At 46.5% G+C, this 26,578-nt stretch overlaps 1 long non-coding RNA gene across 1 annotated transcript; it reads right to left on the reverse strand.

The window, feature by feature from the left end:
- LOC117093375 lies at positions 1 to 26,566 on the reverse strand. Its single transcript, XR_004441118.1, has 4 exons — positions 26,316 to 26,566; positions 18,808 to 19,040; positions 17,891 to 18,043; positions 1 to 643 (listed from the first exon to the last, which is right to left on the reverse strand). It is a non-coding gene; the product is annotated as an uncharacterized LOC117093375 (long non-coding RNA).
- Positions 26,567 to 26,578: the final 12 nt, after the last annotated feature.

Below are 26,578 nucleotides of genomic sequence, written 5' to 3' on the forward strand. Positions count from 1 at the left end.
CCACCACACCTGGCCTAAAGGTAGAAATTTTAGCTGGCCATCGTGCCACTCTGAACAAAATTGGGCTTCTGATAATTAGGCAAAAGGAGGGATGGTTACCAAGTAGGCAAGTAGCAGCGTCTCCCACACGGAAGGGCCAAGAGCAACGGCCCCGGGGGATGTCTGGCCTCAAGACTAACTTGTCACAAGAGAGGCAGAGTCGGGGAGAGCCCACTAATCATGACTGGGTGGCCGCCTCCACGCCAGACACTTTAGGGAGGTCAAGGTTCTGGTAGATCCCTACGCAGAACCTGGGGTAGGGCAGAGACCACAGAAAAGAGACCGTCAGAGTTGGCTTAGAGCAGCTACAGAAAGAAGAAGCACACGGCCCCAGGCACAAGACTCCCAAATTTGTTCTAGAAGGCAATTTGGCAACTCGTATCAACAGCTCTGAGTAAAGGGCAGCTTGGACTTCTAAAGAGATCGCCTGGTAGTTCCTGCTCCCCAGATCCCTGGTGCTGTGTTCTGAGGCCTGGCGACTCCACTTCCCCCGTTCTTGAGCCCCCCTCGCCCACCACACACGGCCTTTTGTGCCTTCAGTGGCCATTGTTGACTTTAGTGGTAGCTCCAGATTTTCCAAGTCAAGGGCTAGAGGGGCCGCATTCTGGCACAGAGTGAGGCAAAGAAACATAGCAACGTTACACTCAGCATTTGTGCAGCAAGGGGCTGTCATTTTCGGATTGGAGTTCATTTTTGTTGGTTCTTTTGGGGGATGTAGTGTGTGTCAGAGGCTGAAGCCCCCACACCATCTCCTACTGTTGCAATTGGTCAATTTCTACTGCTGCAACAACAACAACAAAAACCCAATTTACATAAAAACACGTATTTCAACTTTATCACATTTAAGTAGAGACATATGCTGTTTAATTTACTTTTACTTAATTACATTAAGAAAAGTCTGATTCTTCAATGAATTTTTAAGTGACATTTTGTGGCAACTGTAAATTCAAAGTTAAATACATCTTATGGCATCAAAAAAGAAAGATAAAACTGGTTTTGTTTTATTAATTTGTTTCTTTGTTTTTTTTGAGACGGAGTCTCACTCTGTTGCCAAGGCTGGAGTGCAGTGATGTGATCTCAGCTCACTGCAACCTCCGCCTTCCAGCTTTAAGTGATTCTTATGCCTCAACCTCCCAAGTAGCTGGGATTACAGGTGTGCCACCACGCCCGGCTAATTTTTGTATTTTTAGTAGAGACAGGGTTTCACCACATTGGTTAGGCTGGTCTCAAACTTCTGGCCTCAAATGATCCACCTGCCTCGGCCTCCCAAAGTGCTGGGATGACAAGCGTGACCCACCGCACCCGGCCACAAAAAGTGGTTTTATAAATTGTTTGGAAGTTTTTGCATGTCACTGTTTTTAAACACTGAATTTTTAAGAGCTGAGGTTTTTTATAGATGTAAATTCCACATTTTTTTTCTAAATGGCAAGTTAAGAGAGAAAGTTTCAGGCTGCTAGCTGCAAGAATGCCTCAGCAAATAACACATCATCAGTAAGGGTAACCTTTATTTCTAAAGAACGACAAGCAAAATTGTACACCACTGTCTTTATATTTTCAGTTGTTAATATTGGACAAGTTTAATTTTCTTGTTTCTTTCTTTATAACTTTTTTTTTCTTTTATGGGGTCTCACTGCATTGCCCAGACTGGTCTTGAACTTCTGGGATCAAGGGATCCTTCCACCTCGGCCCCCACAAATTGCTCCATTACAAGTGTGAGCCACCATACCTGGCCTGAAGAAGTCTAATTTTGATGAGAAGGAAACAGCTAAGAAAGCTGAGAAGGGCTGGGCGCCGTGGCTCACGCCTGTAATCCCAGCACTTTGGGAGGCCAAGGCTGGAGGATCACTTGAGTAGGAGCTTGAGACCAGCCTGGGCAACATGGCGAGACCCTCATCTCTATAAAAAATACAAAAACTTAGCCAGGCATGGTGACATGTGCCTGTGGTCCCAGCTACTGAGGAGGCCAAGGTGGGAGGATCACCTGAACCCAGGAGGTGGAGATTGCAAGTGAGTAGAAATGTGCCACTGCACTCCAGCCTGGGTGACAGAGCAAGAGCCTGTCTCCAAAACAAAACAAACAAATAAACAAAAAGTCTTGGAAAACTCATGTTACAGCCAACTTGTAGAAATTTGATTATTTTCTTCTTATCGATGGCCTTTCTTTTCATTATCAGTGTTCTTTATGTTTCCTTTCATCAGAGATTCATTATGGGTGTACATTTATAAATGAAAATGAATTACAAGTGTCCATGAGCTTCCGTAGGGATCAGCTATGAACCAGCAACCTGGGGACAGCCGTAAGGACTCCAGGCTGAGCACCTCTCTGAGGCTCTCAAAGTGTTCAATGATTTTTAGTAAACAGAAATGGAAACAGACACTTTTCTGCCTCTAATGATATGACCACTCTGGCCCAGCATGACAAACTTCATTTCCTCCCAAATCCCTTTTTGCTGATCTCTCAGATCCCCAGTTGGAGGGACCATCCTTTACAGCTGACTGACTCGCCAGTCCCTAACGTTGGTCAGATGTCCTGAACAAGGAAAGCCGTGATTTCTGCGACCAGAGAGAATCGGTCAGTCCTGGTGTCCCTCAGCCAAGATGAACTCAGCCTGCTGTCTCCGGAGAGCTGGTAAATCGGCAGCTGAAGAAACATACAGTTCTGCGTTTCAAAATGCAAATGACCACATTTCCCTGACCCCCGGGTGCTCGCTGACACATTCCCGACCAATGACTATAAATCTGCTCCTGGAATGTGGTAAGTCAAGAAATTAAACACAAATATCCCAATCTGATAACCTTCCTCTGGCCTTTCACAGTGTTGTTTATAGAACTGAATTTTAGAAAATGAATTCCTTTATCCTCAAGGTTTTAGGGCTGTTTTTCTTCTAAGCCCAGAAACTGTAAACGTTTTCATGATACAAGAAAGCTGGCGCTCCTCCTTCTACTTAAATTACAGCCTGCTGCTGTGGATGTGTGCTGGGTTTCAGTTGCTTTCTAGCCATTCTTCCATCCTTAGAGCATCTGAATTTCCTTTTATGGAACTGCCTCATCCCCTTTGAGGGAATCCGATGAAATCTCAAATCCAAGCACCTGCCTCCCAGTAAGAATGTGGAGCTGCTAGCTTTCTGGAACTATATGATTTCCACCCCTTTTCTTTTTTTCTTTTTTTCTTTTTTTCCTTTTTTTTTTTTTTTTTTGAGGTGGAGTCTTGCTCTGTCGTCCAGGCTGGAGTACAGTGGTGTGATATCAGCTCACTGCAAGCTCTGCCTCCTGGGTTCATGCCATTCTCCTGCTTCAACCTCCCGAGTAGCTGGGACTACAGGTGCCCGCCACCACGCCCAGCTAATTTTTTTTGTATTTTTTTTTTTTTTTTAGTAGAGATGAGGTTTCACTATGTTAGCCAGGATGGTCTCGATCTCCTGACTTCGTGATCTGCCCGCCTCGGCCTCCCAAAGTGCTGGGATTACAGCTGTGAGCCACGGCGCCCGGCCAATTTCCACCCCTTTTCAAACTCAGTGCCTCAACCTCACATCTATTGGATGAGTCCAAGAGAGCCTTCCAGTACATTCCCTTTTGCTTCCATTACACTCTAACTGGTGAGCCTAGTGCATAGGAGAGGCGCCTGTCCCTATCAGCCTTGATCTGGCTTCCCGAGAGCTCTGTCTTATCTGGAATACATATTATTCTGTCAAAACACAAGTGGAACTGCAGATCGGGGTTTGAAATCAAACTTGGTGGAGCTCTGGCCTGTAGATGTGTTCTAATCAATCCATGAGGTCTTTTCAAAAATATTGTAATTGTTTTATTATTTATTTATTTTTGAGACAGGGTCTCACTCTGTTGCCCAGTCTAGAGTGTAGTGGGGTGATCCCAGCTCACTGCAGCCTTGACCTCCTGGACCTCAAGTGATCCTCCCACCTCAGCCTCCCGAGTAGCTGGGACTACAGGTGCACACCACCATGCCTGGCTAATTTTTGTATTTTTTGTAGAGACGGGGCTTCACATGTTGCCCAGGCTGGTCTCGAACTCCTAGGCTCAAGCAATGCTCTCGCCTCAGCCTCCCAAAGTGCTGGGATTATAGGCATGAGCCACCTGGCATTCAGTGAAAATCTTAAAGGATTAATGTAAAAATCACATGGTAGGATCACGAGCCTCCCATCAAGCTCTGTATCAAACATTAATCCTAAAGCTCATCAGTTCAGAGTTGGAGAGTAAACAACTTCAGACAAAGAGGCTTTCCAAAACACCAGGAATTTAGGCAGCGATGGAGCTTGGGGAAACTGAGGCACCCAGTCTGACTTCTCTTCCCTGATAAGGATGTGGCCTTGCTGAAGCTGAGTTTGGTTCAAGAAAGAGGAGAGTTCAATGTTGATGAAAATTATCTTGAATGAAAGTCACGGATTGCTAGAGCAAGTTCTTCTTGAACTGTGACAATAAGACCAGGCTATACAAGTTTAAGGGCATAGCAAAAATCATGGACAATGTCAATTGGCCACATTAGGAAATCCATGGAGAGGCCACTGTGGGTCTCTGGACGCTACATTGAAATGTGTTTCATCTGCTTCCATCCTGGTGAGAGGGGACCCACTTCCATAAGTTTCCGTGTCCTTTGTTAAATAGAGAACCTAGAGTCATCGTACAGGGCGGGGAGGGATGTGGTTCCTTCCCACTAGACCCTCATCCAACTGAAACACTACAGTTGATATCCAAAGTGAGACGGGCACCACCAGGCGTGGCAGATTCAGCAAGCTGAAAGAAGAAACACTGAGCTAGCTATTCCCAAGGTGGATACAGAGCCACCGCCACCCATGCCATGAGGCTGGGGGGTGGTGGAAGAATATAACAGTGGCGTTTACGCAGTTTCCCTACACGGGACAATTCACGTGCAGTGATTAAGTTGAGGAAGCTGAGTAAAGTCCAGGTAGCCCACTGACTGTTCCCTGACTTCTCCCAACCACCTATCACCTGAACACGACTTGGAGCCATAAGGGAGTTAAAAAACTAAGAACCTCAGGCTGGGCGCGGTGATCTCAGCACTTTGGGAGGTCAAAGAGGGCTGATCACTTGAGCTCAGGAGTTGGAGATCAGCCTGGCCAACATGATGAAACCCCATCTCTAGAAAAAAACCTACAAAAATGAGCTGGGCATGGTGGTGCAATCCTGTAATCTCAGCTATTCAGGAGGCATAGGTGGGAGGATCACCTGACTCCAGGAGGCAGAGGTTGTAGTGAGCCGAGACCATGGCACTGCACTTCAACCTGGGCAATAGAGGGAGACCCTGTTTCAAAACAAAACAAAATGAAAAGCTAACAAAACAAAACAGCAAAAACAAAACCTTGAACCTTATCAAGCCTCGAGAACCAAACACCATTACACCACGAGAATAGAATTGACCAGATTCCGGATATGGGGAATTTCTGCAGGGCAAACGGCCCAGGTACATCAAGAAACAATGTCATGAGAAAAGATGGAGCGTTGCAGATTAAAAGAGAAGGAACAGTCAGTGGCAACCTTGGGCTCTTGTCTCATTCCGAATCTGGACAAACCAACAGTAAAAATCCATTATTGAGAAAGCAGGGAAATGGGAAAGCGGGCTGCACCTGAAAGGATGGTGGTGGCTTGGACCAAGTCACTGTGGTGAAGCTGGAGCTAGATTTCCCCACATCCCTTTCTCTGTGGAGTTCTGGGTGAAGAGGTGGCCAAAAGAGGCATTGTCATGGGATTCAGGAGGCTGCGTGAAGCACCAGCCATGATTCTCCAGAGTTCTTAGACTTGATGCATGACAGACACACACACAGGTATCAATGAAGTCCAGCTTGTCCCTGCTCTCCTGTCCCCATCCACTTCTCCGCGACCACCAACTCTGCTGACCAGCAGCGGCCCTGAGCCAGCCTCCAGATGCTTGGCTGGGGTCCACTCTGGCTGGAGCAGTTCTTATTAAAGGGTCTTTGTTCATTGCATTAGCTTCATCATGGTATTGCATTACACTGGGGGCAAGACATTCTCTGTTGTAGGTACACACTGAAGCATTTATGGGTGAAATTATGTCATTTCTAGGGTTTGCTTTAAAATACTTCAAAACAAAAGAGGCTGGAGCATGGAGACTAAATAAAACAACGTTGAAAAATGATAACAATTGTTAGAGTTGGAAGATGGGCCCATTGTTCTATTTGCTCTGTTTCTGGTATGTTCGAAAATGTTCATGATTCCAAATTACGGGGTGAGGGGAGCTAAGGAAATGGAACAGAACCTGAAGATCCCCCGCCCCCTCCTCCACTCCAGACTAGCACTAAGCAAAGTTGCAGGCAAAATTGCATAACTGGAAAATTCTTCAATTCTTCTTGAGGATGTGGGTTAAGGGAGGGAGGAAAAACTTAGAGTGGTAAGAGGTTGATGAATAGACAGACACCACAGAAGAAAAAAGAAAACCAATTAAATCTTACTATTACTTTTAACTGTGAGTAATACGCTTGGACATGTGTGAGCTGGTCTTGTTATTCTTACAAACAAGGCTAAAAAAAAAAAAACCTATGACCTTGGAATTCTCAGATTCGTGCAGGCTGTTGAGTTGTTTTAAGTGGTGTTCAGAGGACAGGGTTTCCGGCCTAAGGATGTACTTTTCCAAAGGTACCTTCTAACTTGGAATTTTAAATATTAATTGAGATATAAAACTTCTTTTTAGGAAAAATGTAAAAATCTTCATGAGCTCAGCCATTGTTTTGGTTAGGAGAGAAGATGACCGTGCAGGATGGGGGCCAACCCAAACAGAAGGGTGGAGAATGGCAACAGGCCCACAGTTCTGTTCACAAATGTTCTTCTCCAGGGCTGAGCTTCTTGGAAAGGGGTTTATTTTATTTCATTCTATCCCCGCTCCACAGTTGGGTCATTTTAGGATCTCAGCTGGTGGCCACAGCTTTTGAGGCTTCTGAGTCATCCTCCTTTTTTTTTTTTTTAAGAGGTTTTTTAAAAGTTTTTTAAAGTAGGGCGATATTCTATGGAAAATATTAAGCAGAAGAAAATATTTTGTATTGGAAAAAATAAATGATCGGTGTTCAAAAAAGTGTGTAGTTAGTAAATCAGAAAAACTGTGAACCTGTTAGAGAAACAAACTTTGACGGAAAATACTGCATATGGTTTTAAAAGATGCAAAAGCTGATCCTAGCGCCCAGTCTGAGGAGAACAGAGGGAGGAAGTCAGAAAAGCAGATGATATGTGGGGAGGTGCGGGTGCCCAAGGCAAGAGAGAGGGAGGAGGAAGGAGACTCCAGGGCTTAGAAGAGGAGACATTTGAAATGCCAAACCCTAGAGGAGATGCCAGCTCAGTCACCCTCAAGGCAGACTGGCCCAGGTTCCCACACCTCCTTGTCCCACAGTCAAGTCCAATAAAATGGCAGGGGGTGGAGGGGAGAGGGGGAGTAGAGACACAGAGGCCTCTGTAATGTTCAGTCGCTGATGGTTTTCCCTGAGAAGGGGATCAGAATATGCCACCTCCACGCCGGGTGCAGTGGCTCCCACCTGTAATCCGAGCACTTTGGGAGGCCGAGGTGGGCAGATCACTTGAGTCCAGGAGTTCAAGACCAGCCTGGGCAACACATTGAGATCTCATCTCTATATAATAAATATTAAAAATTAAAAAAATTTAAAAAGAATATGCCACCCCCAAAGATGTATTTGGCGTAAGGATTATTCTGAGCTGGAAGCACTCAAGAATCGACAAGCAAGTAGAGTTCTCTGTCCTCCCCCTCACTGCCTGAAAGCCGGGCATAAATTTCCCCTGTAAAGGTGTCCCTCCACCCCCATCAGAGGATGAGAAGAGCACTCATCCCCAGCGGTGGCTGACCCCGAGACGAGTCTGCATGAACAGACCCTTACTAAAATAACCCCTGACTTCCCATTCATCCCCATATGCTTCTTAGTCACTTTCCTATGATTCCTTGTCTCTCCAAGCTCAAACCTGCCTTTCTTTGTTAAAATGGTATAAATTCCTACTACTTCTTTGAGTATCACTTTTTTTAACTCTTATGCATGTAAATGTTTATAAAAATTGTGTACCTTGTCTCCTGTTAACCTGTTTTTTGCTATTTTATTTTATTTCAGTTTTTGAGACAGGGTCTTGCTCTGTCATCCAGACAGAGTGCAGTGGTTCGATCTTGGCTCATTGCAACCTCCGCCTCTTAAGCTCAAGCTGTCCCCCCACCTCAGCCTTCCGAGTAGCTGGGACTGCAGGCGTGTGCCACCACACCTGGCTAATTTTTGTATATTTTGTAGAGATGGGGTCTTACCATGTTGCCCAGGCTGGTCTCGAACTCCTAGGCTCAAATGATCCTCCTACCTCAGCCTCCCAAAATGCTAGGATTACAGGTGTGAGCCACTGTGCCAGGCCTGTCTTGAAGTAGTTTAATTCGCAGGCCCCTAATCATATAACATAAGAGGGTAGAGGCAACGTTTTCCCTCCCTGACACCTGCATTCAAGGGTTAAGTGCACAAAATGGGGATCTCTGGGCTAATTGCCAGACCCCATTAAAATATTTCACCTGAGGCTGTTCAGATCCTTGAGGCCACCCATGACCTACAGATAAATTACTAACCCAGGCCCTCCCCATGCCCAACAGAAAGCCCAGTGTCAGGTGACCTGTTTATGTTTTGACACATTTTAGCAACTGCAATACTGGCTTTAGCATTCTTGTATACCTTAGTATTTTTTATAAACAGCTTTATTGAGACATCAAATAAAACAAACATAAAGTAAACACTTAATGGTGAGTAGATACTTTTGACATAGGAATTCACCCCTAAAACTATTTGCCACGATCAAGTCAGTGAACCTACCCTCACCCTGGTCGTTTCCTCGTGCTCCTTTGATACCGTCATATTTTCATGTGTCAAAACAGCAGTGTGGGCCAGGCACAGTGGCTACGCCTGTAATCCTAACACTTTGGGAGGCCGAGGTGGGCAGATCACTTGAGTTCAAGACCAGCCTGGCCAACATGGTGAAATTCCATCTCTACTAAAAATACAAAAATTAGCTGGGCATGGTGGCTCACACCTGTAATCCCAGCTACTCAGGAGGCTGAGGCACGAGAATCGCTTGAACCCGGGAGGCAAGAGTTTACAGTAAGCTAAGATTGCACCACTGCACCCCAGCCTGGGTGATACAGCAAGACTCTGTCTCAAAAAACAATAACAACAATGAAAAAACAGTAGTGTGTTCGTGAGTGTAGCACCATTCTTTTATTTTTTTTATTTTTTATTTTTTATTTTTTTGAGACGGAGTCTCGCTCTGTCGCCCAGGCTGGAGTGCAGTGGCGGATCTCAGCTCACTGCAAGCTCCGCCTCCCGGGTTCACGCCATTCTCCTGCCTCAGCCTCCGGAGTAGCTGGGACTACAGGCGCCCGCCACCGCGCCCGGCTAGTTTTTTGTATTTTTTTAGTAGAGACGGGGTTTCACCGTGTTAGCCAGGATGGTCTCGATCTCCTGACCTCGTGATCCGCCCGTCTCGGCCTCCCAAAGTGCTGGGATTACAGGCTTGAGCCACCGCGCCCGGCCACACCATTCTTTTAGACTACAGTGGGCAATTGGCTTAGATTTCTGGCTCTCTCCTCAATCCGTTTCCCCACTCCTATCCCAAGCCCTGCCAGCCCTCATCATCACTTTCCTCCTGCTATTCCCTACCAAATCCTCTTGCCCCCAACCCCAAAACCAAAGCCCCTCACTCAAGGGGGGACAGTGGAACCACTTTGTGTGTTTTAAGGGTCACAGAGCTGCTCAGTCAGGCCCTGGAGATAAAGGAAACAGCTAAGCCAAGATAAGCTAGGCTCCAAGAGATGCTCTGGGATATGTTATAGATGTTTAGTTTTGATCTTTCTATTCTCCATGTCATGACTTTGAAAAGTTTTCAATAAAATGTCCCTTTTTTTTTTTTTTTTGAGACAGGATCTTGCTTTGTCACCCAGGCTGGAGTGTAGTGGCACAATCTTGGCTCACTGCAACCTCCGCCTCCTGGGTTCAAGCAATTCTCCTGTCTCAGCCTCCCGAGTAGCTGGGATTACAGGTGCGTGCCACCACGCCTGGTTAATTTTTGTATTTTTAGTAGAGACAGCGTTTTACCACATTGGCCAGGCTGATCTCGAACTCCTGACCTCAAGTGATCTGCCCACTTCAGCCTCCCAAAGTGGTGGGATTACAGGCATGAGCCACCCAGCCCGGCCTAATTTTTGTATTTTTAGTAGAGATGGGGTTTCACCATGTTGGCCAGGCTGGTCTTGAACTCCTGGCCTCAAATGATTCGCCCACCTCAGCCTCCCAAAGTTCTGGGATTACAGGGGTGAGCCACGCACCTGGCCAAAATACCTTTTTTTTTTTTTTTTTTTTTTTGAGAGAGAGGGTCTTGCTTTGTGACCCAGGTTGGAGTGCAGAGACACAATCTCAGCTCACTGAAGCCCCGACCTCCCGGCTTCAAATGATCCTCCTGTCTCAGTCTCCTGAGTAGCTGGGATTACAGGAGCACACCACCATGCATGGCTAATTTTCTGTATTTTTTGTAGAGACGGGGTTTTGCCATGTTGCCCAAGCTGGTCTTGAACTCCTAAGCTCAAGCAATCTGCCCGCCTCAACCTCCCAAAGTGCTGTTTTACTGGGATGAACCACCACGCCCAGCCTATGCTGATGTTTTTTTAAAGCGGAATTTTGATACTGAAATAAATGCTAAAATACCAATTGGTCTTGAGTCGAGGCTGACACCTGTAGTCCTACTAATTTGGGAGGCGGAGGCGAGAGGATGGCTTGAATTCAGGAGTTCAAGACCACCCTGGGCAACATAATGACACCCAATATTTTGAGTCTCTACAAAAAATTTAAAAATTAGCCAAGGCAGTGGTGTGCCTTTAGTCCTAGCTACTCTGGAGGCTGAGACAGGAGGATTACTTGAGCCCAGGATCATGGAAGCTGTAGTGAACCATGATCGTGCCACTGTGCTCCAACCTGGGAGACAGAGTGAGAACTTGTCTCTAAAAATACAAAATAGGCCAGGCGCGGCGGCTCACGCCTGTAATCCCAGCACTGTGGGAGGCCGAGGCGGGTGGATCACCTGAGGTTAAGAGCTTTAGACCAGCCTGGCCAACATGGTAAAACCCCGTCTTTACTAAAAATACAAAAATTTGCTGGGTGTGGTAGCGCCTGCCTGTAATCCCAGCTACTCGGGAAGCTGAGACAGGAGAATCGGTAGGACCCAGGAGGCAGAGGTTGCAGTGAGCTAAGATCGCACCACTGCACTCCAGCCTGGTTGACACAGCAAGACTCCATCTCAAAAAAAAAAGTGGGGAGCACCTCCCCGATCCCTCTTCCTGATGCTCCAGCCATGTAAGAATGTAAGATGTGCTGGCTTCCCCTTTGCCTACTGCCATGATTATAAGTTTCAGGAGGCCTCCCCAGCTATGCTTCCTGCACAGCCTGTGGAACCGTGAGCCAATTAAACCTCTTTTTATTATAAATTACCCAGTCTCAGGGGTTTCTTTATAGCATTGTGAGAACGGACTAATACATTTGTGTTAGAACTTTCTGTGGTTGTCCTGGTCTTGCTTCTATTTTTGAAGTTTCTAATACATAACATTTCCCAACTGAACATATGAGTGGTGGATAAATGTAATTTTTTTTTCTGTTTTTTTTAGACAAAGTCTCCTTCTGTTGCCCAGGCTGAGTGCAGTGGTGCAGTCTCGGCTCACTGCAACCTCTGCCTCCTGGGTTCAAGCGATTCTCCTGCCTCAGCCTCCCGAGTAGCTGGGATTACAGGTGCGCACCACCATACCCAGCTAATTTTTGTATTTATAGTAGAGATGGTGTTTTGCCATGTTGGCCAGGCTGGTGTCGAACTCCTCAGGTGATCCACCCGCCTCGGCCTCCCAAAGTGCTGGGATTACAGGTGTGAGCCACCACGCCTGGCCAATGTAATGTAAAATCAAAATTTCAACTGAAATAAATTACAGACTCAATTTGTTTTGAGGGTTTTTGGTTTTGTTTATGAATTAATTCTAGTGGAAGCAAACAGTATTGATTCAAGCTTCCTTTTGAAACGCTGATAGAAATCTGGAGGTATATTTCTACTTTTAAAGTCTCTAATAGGCCAGGCGTGGTGGCTCATGCCTGTAATCCCAACACTTTGGTAGGCTGAGGCGGGTGGATCACCTGAGGTCAGGAGTTCGAGCCTGACCAACATGGTGAAACCCTGACTCTACTAAAAATAAAAATTAGCTGGGCACGGTGGTGGGCACCTGTAATCCCAGCTACTCAGGAGGCTGAGGCATGAGAATTGCTTGAACTCAGGAGGCAGAAGTTGAAGTGAGCCAAGATCGCACCACTGTACTCCACCCTGGGCAACAGACTGTCTCAAAAATAAAATAAAATAAAAATAAAAAGTAAAGTCTGTAATGAGTCTTAGTATTAATTTAGTTGTATTTTTTCCAACATTCTTAATTAGTTTTAGGAATGTTGAATCGATATAATACTGAAGTAATGAATATCTATACTTATTGAAATGAAAATGATCCAAATCAAAGAGAAATACTAGACTGGGCACAGTGGCTCACGCCTGTATTCCCAGCACATTGAGAAGCCGAGGATGGAGGATTGCTTGAGGACAGTTTGGGATTAGCCTGGGCAACATAGCAAGACCCCTTCTCTATAAAAAAATTCAAAATAAAAATTAACCAGGTGTGGTCTCAGCTACTTGGAAGGCTGGGGCAGGAACCTTGGGGATTGCTTGAGCCCAGGGGTCCAAGGCTTCAGTGAGCTATGATTATAGTACTGCACTCCAGCCTGGGTGACAGAGGGAGATCCTGCCTCAAAAAAAAAAAAAAAAAAGATAAATACTAATGCTAGTTATCATTTTAAAAACTGGTCAAAACCTTAAAAGGACATGTTTATCTCTATTTGCCCTTGCAGAGAAACCTTCTCATAATCACCGGCTGTTACATCTGAGGTATCACGTGTCCTGTGTCTTCACCATCCTCTAGAGAGAAGTTAAAATTCCTCATTCTTTTCAGATAACTGGTTCTCAGTGAGGCTGACAAACTGGGAAGTCCAGACCTGCACACTCCGGAGCCGATTCCAAGAGGGCTGAAACCAAGAAGGATGGATCACTGGATCTGAGGAAGGAGGGAGATGGAGGAGTGGAGGTGTGAACAGAAGAGAGGGATGGGGAAGGTGGCTAAGCTGGGGGCGCCTGCGCAGTGTAACATGAGGTCTGATATGATGACAGGTCATAGGGGACTTGGAAGGTATAACAAAAAAGGGAAGCTAAAAAAAAGCAAATTGTTTCCCTCTGGTCTTCATGTTCTTCTTCCTCTTGTTTCCTTTCTCTTTCCCTTCCCTTTTTGTTCCTTCCTGAACAATTCAGTCCTAACATCATGAAGGGTTGGTAGAGCAAGGTAGGTGTCTTAGTCCATTTAGGTTGCTTTAACAAAAATACCATGGACTGGGTGCCTTATAAACAATAGACATTTATTTCTCACATTTCTGGAGGCTGCAAGTCCAAGATCAAAGTGCAGATTCAGTGTCTGGCAAAGGCCAGCTTCCTGGTTCATAGTCAGTGACTTCTCGCTGTGTCCCCACATGGTGGAAGGGGCAAGGGAGCTTACTGGAGCCTCTTGTAGAAGGGCACTCATCCCAGCTGTGAGGGCTCCACCTTCATGATCAAATCACCTCCCAAAGGCCTGCACCTCCTAATACTATCGCATTGGAGACTGGGATTGCAACATGTGAATTTGGGGAGAACATAAACATTCAATCCATAGCAGTGTTGGAGAAGAGAGGTGGCCTAGCGTGGAGAGTCAGAATCCTGGTGGGTAAGACAGATGGGCAGTGGAAGGCCTGGTGCAGATGACAGAGCCCAAGCATGAGAAGGGCATCCAGGCATGGGTGATATGGGTTGGCTGTGTCCCCACCCAAACCTCATCTTGAATTCCCATGTGTCATGGGAGGGACCTGGTGGGAGGTAACTGAATCACGAGGGCAGGTCTTTCCTGTGCTGTTCTCATGGCAGTGAATAAGTCCCACAAGATCTGGTTTATGAAGGGGAGTTTCCCTGCACAAGCTCTCTTCTCTTGTCTGTCACCATGTGAGACATGCCTTTCACATTCCACCATGGTTGTGAGGTCCCCCTAGCCACATGGAACTATAAGTCCATTAAACCGCTTTCTTTTGTAAATTGCCCCGTCTCAGGTATGGTTTTTTTTTTTTTTTTTTTGAGACGAAGTCTCACTCTTGTCACCCAGGTTGGAATACAATGAGCAATCTTGGCTCATTACAACCTCCACCTCCCAAGTTCAAGCAATTCTCCTGCCTCAACCTCCTGAGTAGCTGGGATTACAGGCGCCTACCACCATGCCCAGCTAATTTTTGTATTTTTAGTAGAGTCAGCGTTTCACTACGTTGGCCAGGCTAGTCTCGAACTCCTGACCTCATGATCTGCCCACCTCAGCCTCCCAAAGTGCTGGGATTGCAGGTGTCAGTCACCTTACCTGACCTCAGTTATGTCTTTATCAGCAGCATGAAAATGGATTAATACAATGGGGGAGAGGCAGTCAGCATGGGAGTGGGGGCCCAAGTAGGGTAGGGAAGGCATCCATGTGTGAGGATGGCCTGCAGTGGGATTTCAGGGCCCAGGCAGGGTGATTTCAGGGCCCAGGCAGGGTAAGGAGCACATCCAGGCGGCAGGCAAAGCCCAGCACAGTGCAAGGCAGTCTGTGCCAGGGAGCTCCAGCATAAGGTGAGAAAGGTGTCCTCACAAGGCCAAGACCTGGCATGGCATGTCAAGAGTTCAAGCAAGGTAAGGTGCAGCTCAGCATGGGGACTTGGAGCCCAAATGCGGGAGGAGGGAGCCCGTGTGAAGGGATGGTCTGGTGTGGAGGATCAGAGCCCGAGTGGGGTCAGGAGAACCTTTGTGCATGTTGAAGACTCAGCACAGGGCCAAGCAGGGTGAGGAGGGCATCCACATGTGGTGGGGGAGAAAGGGGCAGAGACTGGTCATCTACAGGGGATTAGTCAAATAAGTCAGTATACTTAGAATAATGTGAGCCAGGGTCTCACTGTCAGAGAAAGGAGATACAAATATGGAAAGAGAGAAAAGTAGAATAAACCCTGTGGTAATGGGCTGGAATTGAAGGTATTGGTGTGAGTAAAAACATACAGAAATAAACACTTTTTTTTTTTTGGAGACAGAGTCTCACTCCATCCCCCAGGCTGGAGTGCAGTGGCACAATCTTGGTTCACTGCAACCTCCACCTCCCAGGTTCAAGTAATTCTCCTGCCTCAGCCTCCCAAGTAGTTGGGATTACAGGCACGCACTACCCATCCAGCTAATTTTTTGTATTTTTAGTAGAGGCAAGATTTCACCATGTTGGCCAGCCTGGTCTCGAACTCCTGACCTGAGGTGATACACACGCCTCAACCTCCCAAAGTGCTGGGATTACAGGGGTGAGCCACCATGCCCGGCCAAACATACATGTTTTCATGTCCACAGTTAATTTTGTTGTTGTTGTTCTGGCTACCTAAAGGATTGGGAGCGGCAATAGCTCAGTCACAATGAGCACACCTGCTGTCCAGATCTTGGTTTCTAAACACCATTCTCCACCAAGAGTTCCTTTGAGAAATGGCTGATTCCAGACTAGACAGGGGAAGCACAGGGTGAGCCTAGAACATGTACCCATCTCAGCAGAAAAGGAAGTGCTCAAAGAATGACTGAGATGTGTCAAAAGGATACAGAAGTCAGCTTGAAGTGGTCACTGAATATGGGAGAATTTGAGCATTAAAATAAAGATGGCAACAGATTATAACAGTGGATACAATAGAAAGTCATGAATCATACTGAACACATTCAGAGTTTGATGAGGAAAGGGGTGTTTTTTTTTTAATATCTCCCTCAAGTTACATATTCATTCAGAGGGAAAAAGAGCAACTTTACAGTGTAGAAGCCGAGCCAACAAATGTCACTGCATGTGTTGTAATACAGTAAGACTGCACTACTCCTGAGCTGTTCCCGCTAAAGATGCATTACTTGGCCCAAACTGTAAGGGCACATCAGAGAAATGAACACCAAAGTGGAGGCTACAAAGCAAGTGTCCTATTGAAACCACCTTTGCAAAATTATAACTCAGGAAACTATGGCAGTGGAAGATATCAGACCTGACTGACTCCATCTTGCTTCTAACCTTTAAGCTGTCCTTGTTCATCCCTAGGCAGAGGCTAAACTAACTTTGGGAAGGAATTCAGTTCATGGTTTGACTCTGAAACAAAATTGATAAAACCCCTTTCCCAAAAGACCCCCTTCTTGCCTGGGACCACTCTGCCTTTGCAGGACTAACAAATTAGCTACAAGTTTAAAAATTACTGGCCAGGCACAGTGGTTCACGCCTGTAATCCCAGCACTTTGGGAGGCTGAGGCAGGCAGATCACCTGAGGTCAGGAGTTCAAGACCAGCCTGACCAACATGGAGAAACCCCATCTCTACTAAAAATACAAAATTAGCCAGGTGTGGTGGCACATGCCTGTAATCCCAGCTACTTGGGAAGCTGAGGCAGGAGAATCACTTGAACCTGGGAGATGGAGGTTCTGGTGAGTCAAGATGCACCGTTGTACTCCAGCCTGGGCAACAAGAGTGAAACTCTGTCTCAAAAAAAAACAAACACCACCACCGCCAACAAAACAAGAGATTACAGTTTAGGGGTCATGCAGCCTCTGACTCTAAGTGTCTGAACCTCCCCAAATTGCTTCTGGCGATAACATCACTATTGTAAAACCTAAGGTCAGTGCTTGAGATATTTTGCTGACCCTGCGCTCAGTGGATCAGCTAACACCACCCCGACTGGTAATCTGGTTTAACCAGTTCTGCCATCCCACCCAGGAACAGAAAACAGCAAGAAAAACTCACTGCAACCCCCTATGATTCCATCTCCATTGCACTCCCCACTTCCCAAGCCCCTACCCACCAAATGATCTTTAAAAACTCTAATCGCCAAACGCTCGGGGAGACTGATTTGACTATTAATAAAACTCCGGTCTCTTACACAGTCGACTCTGTGTGAATCACTCTTTCTCCATTGCAATTCCCCTGTTGTGATAAATCACCTCTGTCTAGGCAGCGGGCAAGGTGAACCCACTGGACTGTTACACTATTACCTACAAAAGTGGCAAGGTGATATAGGTCAAGGGAAGACTAAAGAAGAAGACGTGACAACTCAATGCAAAGTGTGACCATGGATCTGGTCCTTTCACCATAAAGGACATTATTGGAACAATTGGCAACGCTTGGGTGGGGTCTGAGGGTTCAATGGTGGCAATGAGCCTGTGCTACCTTCCCAACGTCAATGGTTGTGCAGCAGTTATATCAGAGCCGTTTGAACCACAGCGACTCCATCTTAAATAGGAGCTGAGTAAAATAAGGCTGAGACGCACTGGGCTGCATTCTCAGATGATTATGGCATTCTAAGTCACAGGACGAGATAGGAGGTTGGCACAAGATACAGGTCGTAAAGACATTGCTGAAAAAACAGGTTGCAGTAAAGAAGCTGGCTAAAATCCACCAAAAACCAAGATGGTGTCGAGAGTGACCGCTGTCATCCTCACTGCTTCACTCCCACCAGCGCCATGACAGTTTGCAAATGCCATGGCAACATCAGGAAGTTACCCTCTATGGTCTACAAGGGGGAGGCATGAATAATCCACCCCTTGTTGAGCATATCATCAAGAAATAACCATAAAAACAGGCAACCAGCAGCCCTCAGGGCTGCTGTGTCCATGGAGTAGCCATTCTTTTATTCCTTTGCTTACTTAATCAACTGGTTTTCACTTTACAGACTCACCCTGAATTCTTTCTTGTGCGAGATCCAAGAACTCTCTCGGGGTCTGGATCGGGACCCCTTTCCTGGGACAGTTATGCAGGAGGACGTCCTTATCTGTAGGAGGCACACGCTGCAGTGCTCAGGCTCAGTGGGCCTTCTGGCTGGCAATGGACTCTTCAATGCCCCAGAGAAAAAAGTTTTTGAGGTTTACTTGTGACTTTCCTGTAGGTATGTGGTTGTTAGTAAAAATGTAACAAACATTTAAATAAATAAGGCATCCTATTATTTTCTCTTAAAAGTACCTCTTAAAGGGGTGTATTCATGATGACAGAGAAGTCAGTCTAGAAGGAGACAGACAGTAAGTGGGAGGCACCCCACTCCACCCCACCCTGGTCTGGATGAGTCAGCCCCCGCATTCTGCCTTTCCTGACCCCCAAGTCCAGCTCAGAAGCCTTTCTTAGGAGTTTCCCATGAACCTCTATTTGCTCATCACAGCACTTCTGATTTGGTAATTGTAACGGCCTATTTACTTATAAATTCCATGAGATTAGAGGTATTGTCTGACTTGCTCACCACTGTCTTCCTGGAGGTAGAGGCAATTTCTGGGACATGGTAGCTCCTCCGTAAGCATTTGCTGAACCATTCTTCTTCTTCTTTTTTTTGGAGACAATGTCCGGCTCTATCACCCAGGCTGGAGTGCAGTGGCACAATCTTAGCTCACTGCAACCTCCACTTCCTGGGCTCAAGTGGCCCTCCAGCCGCAGCCTGCTGAGTAGCTGGAACCACAGGCACACACACCATGCCTGGCTAATTTTTGTATTTTTTTGTACAGATGGGGTTTTGCCAGGTTGCCCAGGCTGGTTTCGAACTCCTGAGATCAAGTGATCCACCCGCCTTGGCCTCCCAAAGTGCTGAGATTACGGTGGCTCACACCGTACCTGGCTGGAATGTTTCGAATCAAGCAGTTAAAAGGTAAAGACCAATGCTGTAGCCGCGTGATCCGCCTGTTTTTCAGCATAGATAAAGCTCTTTGCCCTCCTTCTTGGAACTATGGCATGGTTTTGCTCTCGACTCTCCTGAGTCTTTGCAGAGGAGGCATGGAAAGGTCTGGCGTGAGTCACTGCCATCGATCAACATGACATTGTTCTCGAAGGGCTCGCAGTGGGGAAACCTAAAAAGGAAGAAAATGAGAGCTCTTGCCAGGGCTACTGAACAAAGGGTCAAGCACCCAGCCATTCACCGAGTTCCAGTCTCTTAATAACAAGGTTATGAAGCTATGCGAAGCCTTCATCCCTTCTCATAACTACACAGGCATTTCGGGGCTTCTGAAGTTGTAACAGTGATTTCCTTTAAAGAAAACCATTCTGAGTAAACCAAGGACACTTCACCCTTGACTTTGAAAATGTCTACAAACTTTCCCAAAGCAAATCTCTGCCGGTGTTTCTCACTTCCCGATCTGCACGACCTGAGGAGCCCATGGCTGGGCTGGCACGTTCTTTTGTTCAGTTTCTCTACCGGAAGGAGTTTGTGTAAAAAGGAATAGAAATTAGTGTTCACACCACAATAGGGGTAATTGTTCTGAGCTGCCACATTCCGTTAAATGTTTACCTTTTTGTTTCACAATCTAACAGGAAATGAGGAGCCAAGGATTTTTGGTTCCCTTATCCCCCTTTGGTCAAGACTAAAGAAGACCAGTTGTTATTCTAGTTGCTCAAAAATGAAATGCTCAAGGTAGGAAATTAGCACAGTTGCTAAAGACTCCAGATCACAATCTTGGGTTTCAACCAAATTCGTTTTGAATGAAATGTTTCAGAGGAATGAGCCTTTGTCGACCTTCTCCATGTGCCTCCAGGACAGGATGTTTAGCAAGAGGTGCTGAACGCTGTAACCATCTTTCTATGTGGTCTACAGAACACTATGGATGATCAAGATAAAAAACTGGACAGACAGATTTGATTCCTTAGTAGCCAAATACAAGTTAGGGACGTGGTAAACAGCTGGGAGCCGCTGGGAAGGAGGCCAGAGGGCTTCGCCAGGCTCTCCTCCGCCATTTCAGATTCATCCTTTAAGACCAGACCCCAACCCAGCTTCTACTTCTAGAAGTGAGTATTTGTTTAAAGTTCCATTTGTGGAATGGCCCAGCTGGGATGGAAACCAGGGTGTGAATTCTAGTACCAGCTCCACCGCTGAAAAACAGAGTAGAACCTCCCTGGCTTAACGTCTTCTAATAACCCAAGTCATAGAGTAAAATATGTCTTTTAAGGCATTTTTAACTTTTTTATTGCCTTGAAATAGAGTCGGGGAAGAAAGACTTTATCCTCCAGGTTCGATAGCTGGGTCTAGGAAATACACTGACAATACACAGATTTAACAGGAAAAAGGGTATACACATTTATTAATTTTTAATATGTGCACGGGGGTATCATAGGAAGAAAAAAACTGAATATTACAAAAAAGTGATGCCATCTTAAGAGAGAAAAGGGAAAGGAGACGTCGGCTACTGCGAGGAGGCGAAATGATTTTTAGGAAAGAAAGCTGGCCTTTGGAAGACAAGATGGGAGACATGAGGGTCTGTGACAGTTTGTCTGGATGTTAAGGCAGCCTTCACTGACTTTTGGGGAGGGGACTTAGCACAACTGATGTCCTTTTGGAGGCTCTGCCTTTGGGCAGATGAGAGGAGTTCAGGGAAACCCTGTCTCTGCATTTACTGTTTTCCAGTGCCTTCCGCTTAAAATCACCAACACTCCAAAGCGGCATATTCGAGGGCAGTCTGTCCTGAACCCCTACTCGACAGTAAAAAATATTTTTTAAAAATTAAAAATGGGCCAGGCGCAGTGGCTGACACCTGTAATCCCAGCACTTTGGGAGGCTGAAGTGGGCAGATCACTTGAGGTCAGGAGTTCAAGACCAGCCTGGCCAACATGGTGAAACTCTGTCTCTACTAAAAATACAAAAATTGCCTGGGCGTGGTGGCGCTTGCCTGTAGTCCCAGCTACTCGAGAGGCAGGAGAATTGCTTGAAGCTGGGAGGCAGAGGTTGCAGTGAACTGAGATTGTGCCACTGCACTCCAGCCTGGGCAACACAGCGAGACTCTGTGTCAAAAATAAACAAATAAAAATTAAAAATGGATAATTCGGTCATAAATAAGATTGTCACAGTGAAATAAACATAATGGTTTTCAATACTTCTAAATATTTCTGTATTCAAAGTCCAGTCCCTGAACTTTGCACAAGCACTTGGGTTCAAGTCCCACCTCTGCCACTTACTAGCTGTGTAACTCGGGAGAAACTGTTTAACCTTTCTGTGCCTCAGTCTCCCCATCTACAAAAAGAGGGAGATAACAATAGGGACTCATAGGTGTCTGTGAGAATGAAAAGAGCCAGTGCAAATATAAAGTAGTGCCTGGCACATAGTAAACACTCAATAAATGCCAACACTCGTCACAATCATATCGTTACAACATTTTTTAAAAAAGGATTTTATACTTGGAAAAGAATATGAATTTTATGAAAAGCTACAATGAACAAATCTGCACACAGACCAAAGATGTGCACTTTCTTTTTAATTAATTTTTTTTAAATTTTGCCCATCATTGGCTAGATGTGCACGTTCAAATTTCTTTTTTTTTTTTGAGACAGAGTCTCGCTCTGTTGCCCAAGCTGGAGTGCAGTGGCGCAATCTCGGCTCACTGCAACCTCCACTGCCTGGATTCAAGCTATTCTCCTGCCTTAGCCTCCTGAGTAGCTGGGATTACAGGCGTGTGCCACCACGCCTGGCTAATTTTTATATTTTTTAGTAGAGACGGGGTTTCCCCAGGTTGAGCAGGCTGGTCTTTAACTCCTGACCTCAGGTGATCCACCTACCTCAGCCTCCCAAAGTGCTGAGATTACAGGTGTGAGCCACCACGCCTGGTTTCAAATTTCAAATAATTCTTATCAACATTAAAGTTTGACCTTCTTTTTCAGACCATAAAGGAGCGTTTCAGTGACATGCCTATCTATTTTTAAGACCCTTTTCATTGTAAGTGATGCCAACTGAATTCAAACCAGCTTAGGCGAGAAGAGCTCCGTGCAGGCCCAGGTGAGCACGCTGCAGGAAAGGCAGACATAGCGTTCACACGAGGAGGGCGCGGATCCAGAAGCCTCGCTCCACCACTGCTCTGTGTGTGCTGAGTGTCCCCTCACTGTCACACGCTGGGACAACACAATGGTCTCAGCCGGACTGCTGGGGTTTGAGGCTTCTTAGAGGCCATCGTCCTGTCCACACAGCAGGAGCCCTTGTCAGCCCCGAGGCCCACGTGCTAAAAATTCCAAGAGTGTGGAGGAACATGGATTTTCTCTCTTGGGTCCTGCTTGAAAAATCTGGAGGAAGAACTCACTGATGAACTTTGGGTCCCACAGACCCTACACCAGGTCCTAGAACTGGTCCCTGCAGGAGAAGAGAGTGGCAGCGGACGGGGATTTATCAGGGTAATGGCAGAGAGAGAGGCTGACAAAAAGCATGAGACGCTTGGAGGCAACTAGGCCCTCATAAATGCTCCGTGAGTCAGGTGTCTAGGAATGCAACGGATGCAGCCAGGCGCAGTGGCTCACGCCTGTAATCCCAGCACTTTGGGAGGCCAAGGCGGTTGGATCATGAGGTCAGGAGATCGAGACCATCCTGGCTAACACGATGAAACCTGGTCTCTACTAAAAATACAAAAAATTAGCCAGGCATGGTGGCGGGTGCCTGTAGTCACAGCTACTCAAGAGGCTGAGGTAGGAGAATCACTTGAACCCGGGAGGCGGAGGTTGCAGTGAGCCCAGATCGCGCCACTGCACTCCAACCTGGGTGACAGAGCAAGACTCCATCTCAAAAAAAAAAAAAAAAGATGCTGTAGGTTGGACTTCACAGCCATGGTCGGTAACATACATAAGGTTTGCCTGGAGACAGAGCTTGTTGTGAAAACCCATCTGTTCATTGATCTCAGAGAGGGATCCTGGGATGTAAAGGTTTCTTCATCCAGCAGCCAGGAGTGCTTCTGCTGGCTGCCCCAGCTGCATCAGGCAACAGTCTCGTCCCCCTGGGAGTGCGTTTAAAGAGGCAGGGCCGTGCCGGGAAGGGAGCAGCTAACCCGGTCCTCGGGGAATGATTTCATTCCGGAGACTGAAGAAAACAAACAAGTGTCTCATATCCACTTCAAACTGCTGCTTTGCAGTGTACTTTACAAAATTTCCACTATCTAAATCAGCTATAAAGTGGGTGAAATACATAAATATATACATATATCGTGTGTGTGTGTGTCACTCCGTGGAGTGACTTCCTCACACTTTCAAGTTCATTTCTAGTCCATCGGGTCTGTCTAGAAGTTCTAAAAAAGATCTTTTTAATAAATTCTGCTAAACACTGCAGAGGAATGGTTTGTTTTCATTGGTCGTGAACTGCACAGGCCCACCTCCAGGCCTCTGGGGAACCATATGAGGCATTTTCCAAAGTTATTTCCAGAATAAACAAGGCTTGAAAGGCCAGCCTCGCTCAACCACGGCCCACAGCTTCACTTCTCTGCTCCAGGCGGGAGGAGAAACCCCTGACCTTCTGTAAATATTTCAACACAAGCAGTTCTCTGCGGGATTAGAATTTGTGTTTTTGAGTCAACTCTAAAACAGACACAGAAAAGGCCCCTTTCTGATTGTTCTACTGATATTGAAAAGTTTCAGCTTTATATTTTTTATGGCTGTTAAAGGAATTGCACATTCCAAGACCCTGGGGCAGAAAGGGCACAAAAGAAGGGTCTAAATGATGAGATGGTAGGGCCTGTTTTTACTCAGCCATGAACAAGGAAGATCCCAGAAAAACTCTACGTGATTGAGAAATACTTTTGGCCATCAGCGCAACCTGCTAATTGGGAACACCCAATGCCCTTAATATGAAGCTTAAAAAATGAGAGATGGTGTCATCATCCAGGCTGTGGGGCATGGAGGGGCCTTGGTGAGCTCAAAAGAGCACATCTGCCCCAAAAGACAGCCCTGCCCACCGCCAGACATTTGGTGCCAATGCACACTGTCACGGCACCATCTGACTTTTTAAAAGAAAAACAAGAAATCTCTAAGTTTTTGTTTTTTGAGACAGAATCTCGACTCTGTCACCCAGGCTGGAGTGCAGTGGCGCGATCTTGGCTCACTGCAACCTGTGCCTCCCACAGGTGATTCTCATGCCTCACCTCCTGAGAAGCTGGGACTACAGATGTGCGCCACCACACCTGGCTAATCTTTTGTGTTTTTAGTAGAGACGGGGTTTCGCCATGCTGGCCAGGCTGGTCTCGAACTCCTGGCCTCAAGTCATCCGCCTGCCTCGGCCTCCCAAAGTGTGGGATTATAGGCGTGAGCCACTTCACCTGCCCTCTAAGTTTTTAATATGGAAAAACTAAAATTTAAGAGGTTGCGAGCCAACAACTCTGACCCCACAAGGTTCTGGTCTTCCCGCAATGACTTCTTGAATACTTTTTCTGAAATCTCAAACATTTTTCTGAGCCTGCCTTGGTGTGACACATGTGTCATCTGTATCGTCCCGCATGTGGCCAGCCATGGCATGCACAGAGGCACCAGTGGGGAACCCACTCTCCAAAGAGACTCAGGCCTTGGGACTCACAGGCAGGTGCGTCTGGCATCCAGCATTACATTCTGTGGTGTCATTGCCGTCTGTGATTCCAAAGCATGCAGCAATGTCCTGCTGAAAGTTACTGCCTGGTCACAGCTCACCCTGAGAGGGATGGGAGGGAAAGGTCTGGGAAGCAGCAGAGGTGGCCTGCAGGAATCCAGGAGGTGAAGTCTGGAATCAGAGCAGAGGGCTAGCTCACACGGATTTGCAGACAGGGAAGTGGCCCTGGGGAGAAGAGCCTAGAAGTAAACAGAGCTTCCCGCAGCCAGGCAGGTAGGCACGAGGATGATTGCAATCCCAGCATTAAGGAAAGTGTGACATCACAGCCAGCAAGCTCTGAACAATGGGGCTACGTGAAAAAAATTAAGACACATAGACTGTGTCAGGCCCAGAGGCCAACTCAGCTGGCCCTATTCACTGTCAGGCCGGGAGGCCGACTGAGCCAGCCCTATTCACTGTGAGGCCAGAGGCCGGCTGAGCCGGCTCTATTCACTGTCAGGCACTATTCACTGTCTCTGCTTCCCATATTCCTTGCTACTCCCAACTTTGTTTCCCCTGGTGGTGTCCACACTGGAGCTCTGTAATGGTTTACCCACGCTGATGAGTGAAGAAATGCAACCCAAAGCCTCTTCGGTGCCCAAGAATGGCCTAAGATGCCAGTTCTGTGCTGTTTGAATTTTTTTTATTTTTTGAGACAGGTCTCACTCTGTTGCCCAGGCTGGAGTGCAGTGGTGTGTGCATAGTTCAATGCAGCCTCAAACTCCCAGGCTCAAAGCTATCTTTGTGTCTTCGCCTCTTGAGCAGCTGAAACTACAAGTGCTCACCACCATGCCCAGCTAATGTTTAAATTTTCTGTAGAGATGGGGTCTTGCTATGTTGCCCTGGGCTCACACAATCTACCTACCTTGGTCTTCCAAGGTGCTGGGACTACAGGTGTGAGCCACTGCACCCAGCCTTGATTTTTTAACTAACTAGTAACTAGTAGACTTTGGTGGTAGTAGTAGTAGTAGTAGTAGTAGTAGTTGTTGTTGTTTTCGGTGTATAGGAAAAGCAGAGCCAAAAGTACAGAATTCCCAGATGCCCCAACTCAGTTCCCCTGTTATTAACACTTTGCATGAGTGTGGCATGTTTGTTACAATTGCTAAGCCAATCTTCACTATTAAGTAAAGTCCTTCATTCACATTAGTTTCATTCTTGGTATTATATGTTCTGTGAATTTGGACAAATGCATATTGACATAAATCAACTGATTATAATATCATACAGAGTGTCTTCACTGCCCTAAAAATCTTCTGTGGTCTATACATGCTCTTTTTTTTTTTTCCTTTGAGACAGAGTCTTGCTGTGTTGCCTAGGCTGGAGTGCAGTAGCATGATCTCATCTCGGCTCACTGCAACCTCCAACTCCTAGGTTCAAGCAATTCTCCTGCCTCAGCCTCCTGAGTAGCTGAGATTATAGGCAGCCATGCCCGGCGCCACCATGCCCGGCTGATTTCTGTATTTTTAGAAGAGACAGGTTTTTGCCACACTGGCCAGGCTAGTGTCCAACCCCTGACCTCAGGTGATCCACGCATCTCGGCCTCCCAAAGTACTAGGATCACAGGTGTGAGCCACCGTGCGCGGCTACATGAGCCTTTTATTTGGTAACTTATTCCATTTTCTAAATTATTTTTTAAATCTTTCCCTCCAAAAGTCGGTGTAGAGTCATCTTAAAATACACACACACACACAATTGTAATCTCAGTGTGCTTGGCAGAAATCTAAGACGTAACCCGCCCCACCAAATTTCCAGGCCCCCGATATACACATACCGTTTTCCAGTTATCCAATCAAACGTGAATCTAGGTACTGCTGTGAAAAGGAGCTGCAATGTATTCAGGTCCTAAATCAGTTGACTTGAAAATAGAGAAAATACTCAGTGGGCCTGACCTAGTGACGTGGGCCCTTTAAGGCAGACAGTTTTCTGCAGACGGTCTCAGAAAAGGCAGTCGGGGCAGCATGGGAGGATTCTGTGTGCCCCTGCTGGCCTGAATGGGCCGCGTGGGAGGAATGTGGGCAGCTTCCGGGTGCTGAG

This window comes from Trachypithecus francoisi, unplaced genomic scaffold (assembly GCF_009764315.1).
Source record: "Trachypithecus francoisi isolate TF-2019V2 unplaced genomic scaffold, Tfra_2.0 Lachesis_group12, whole genome shotgun sequence".
In the NCBI taxonomy this organism is placed as follows: Eukaryota; Metazoa; Chordata; class Mammalia; order Primates; family Cercopithecidae; genus Trachypithecus; species Trachypithecus francoisi.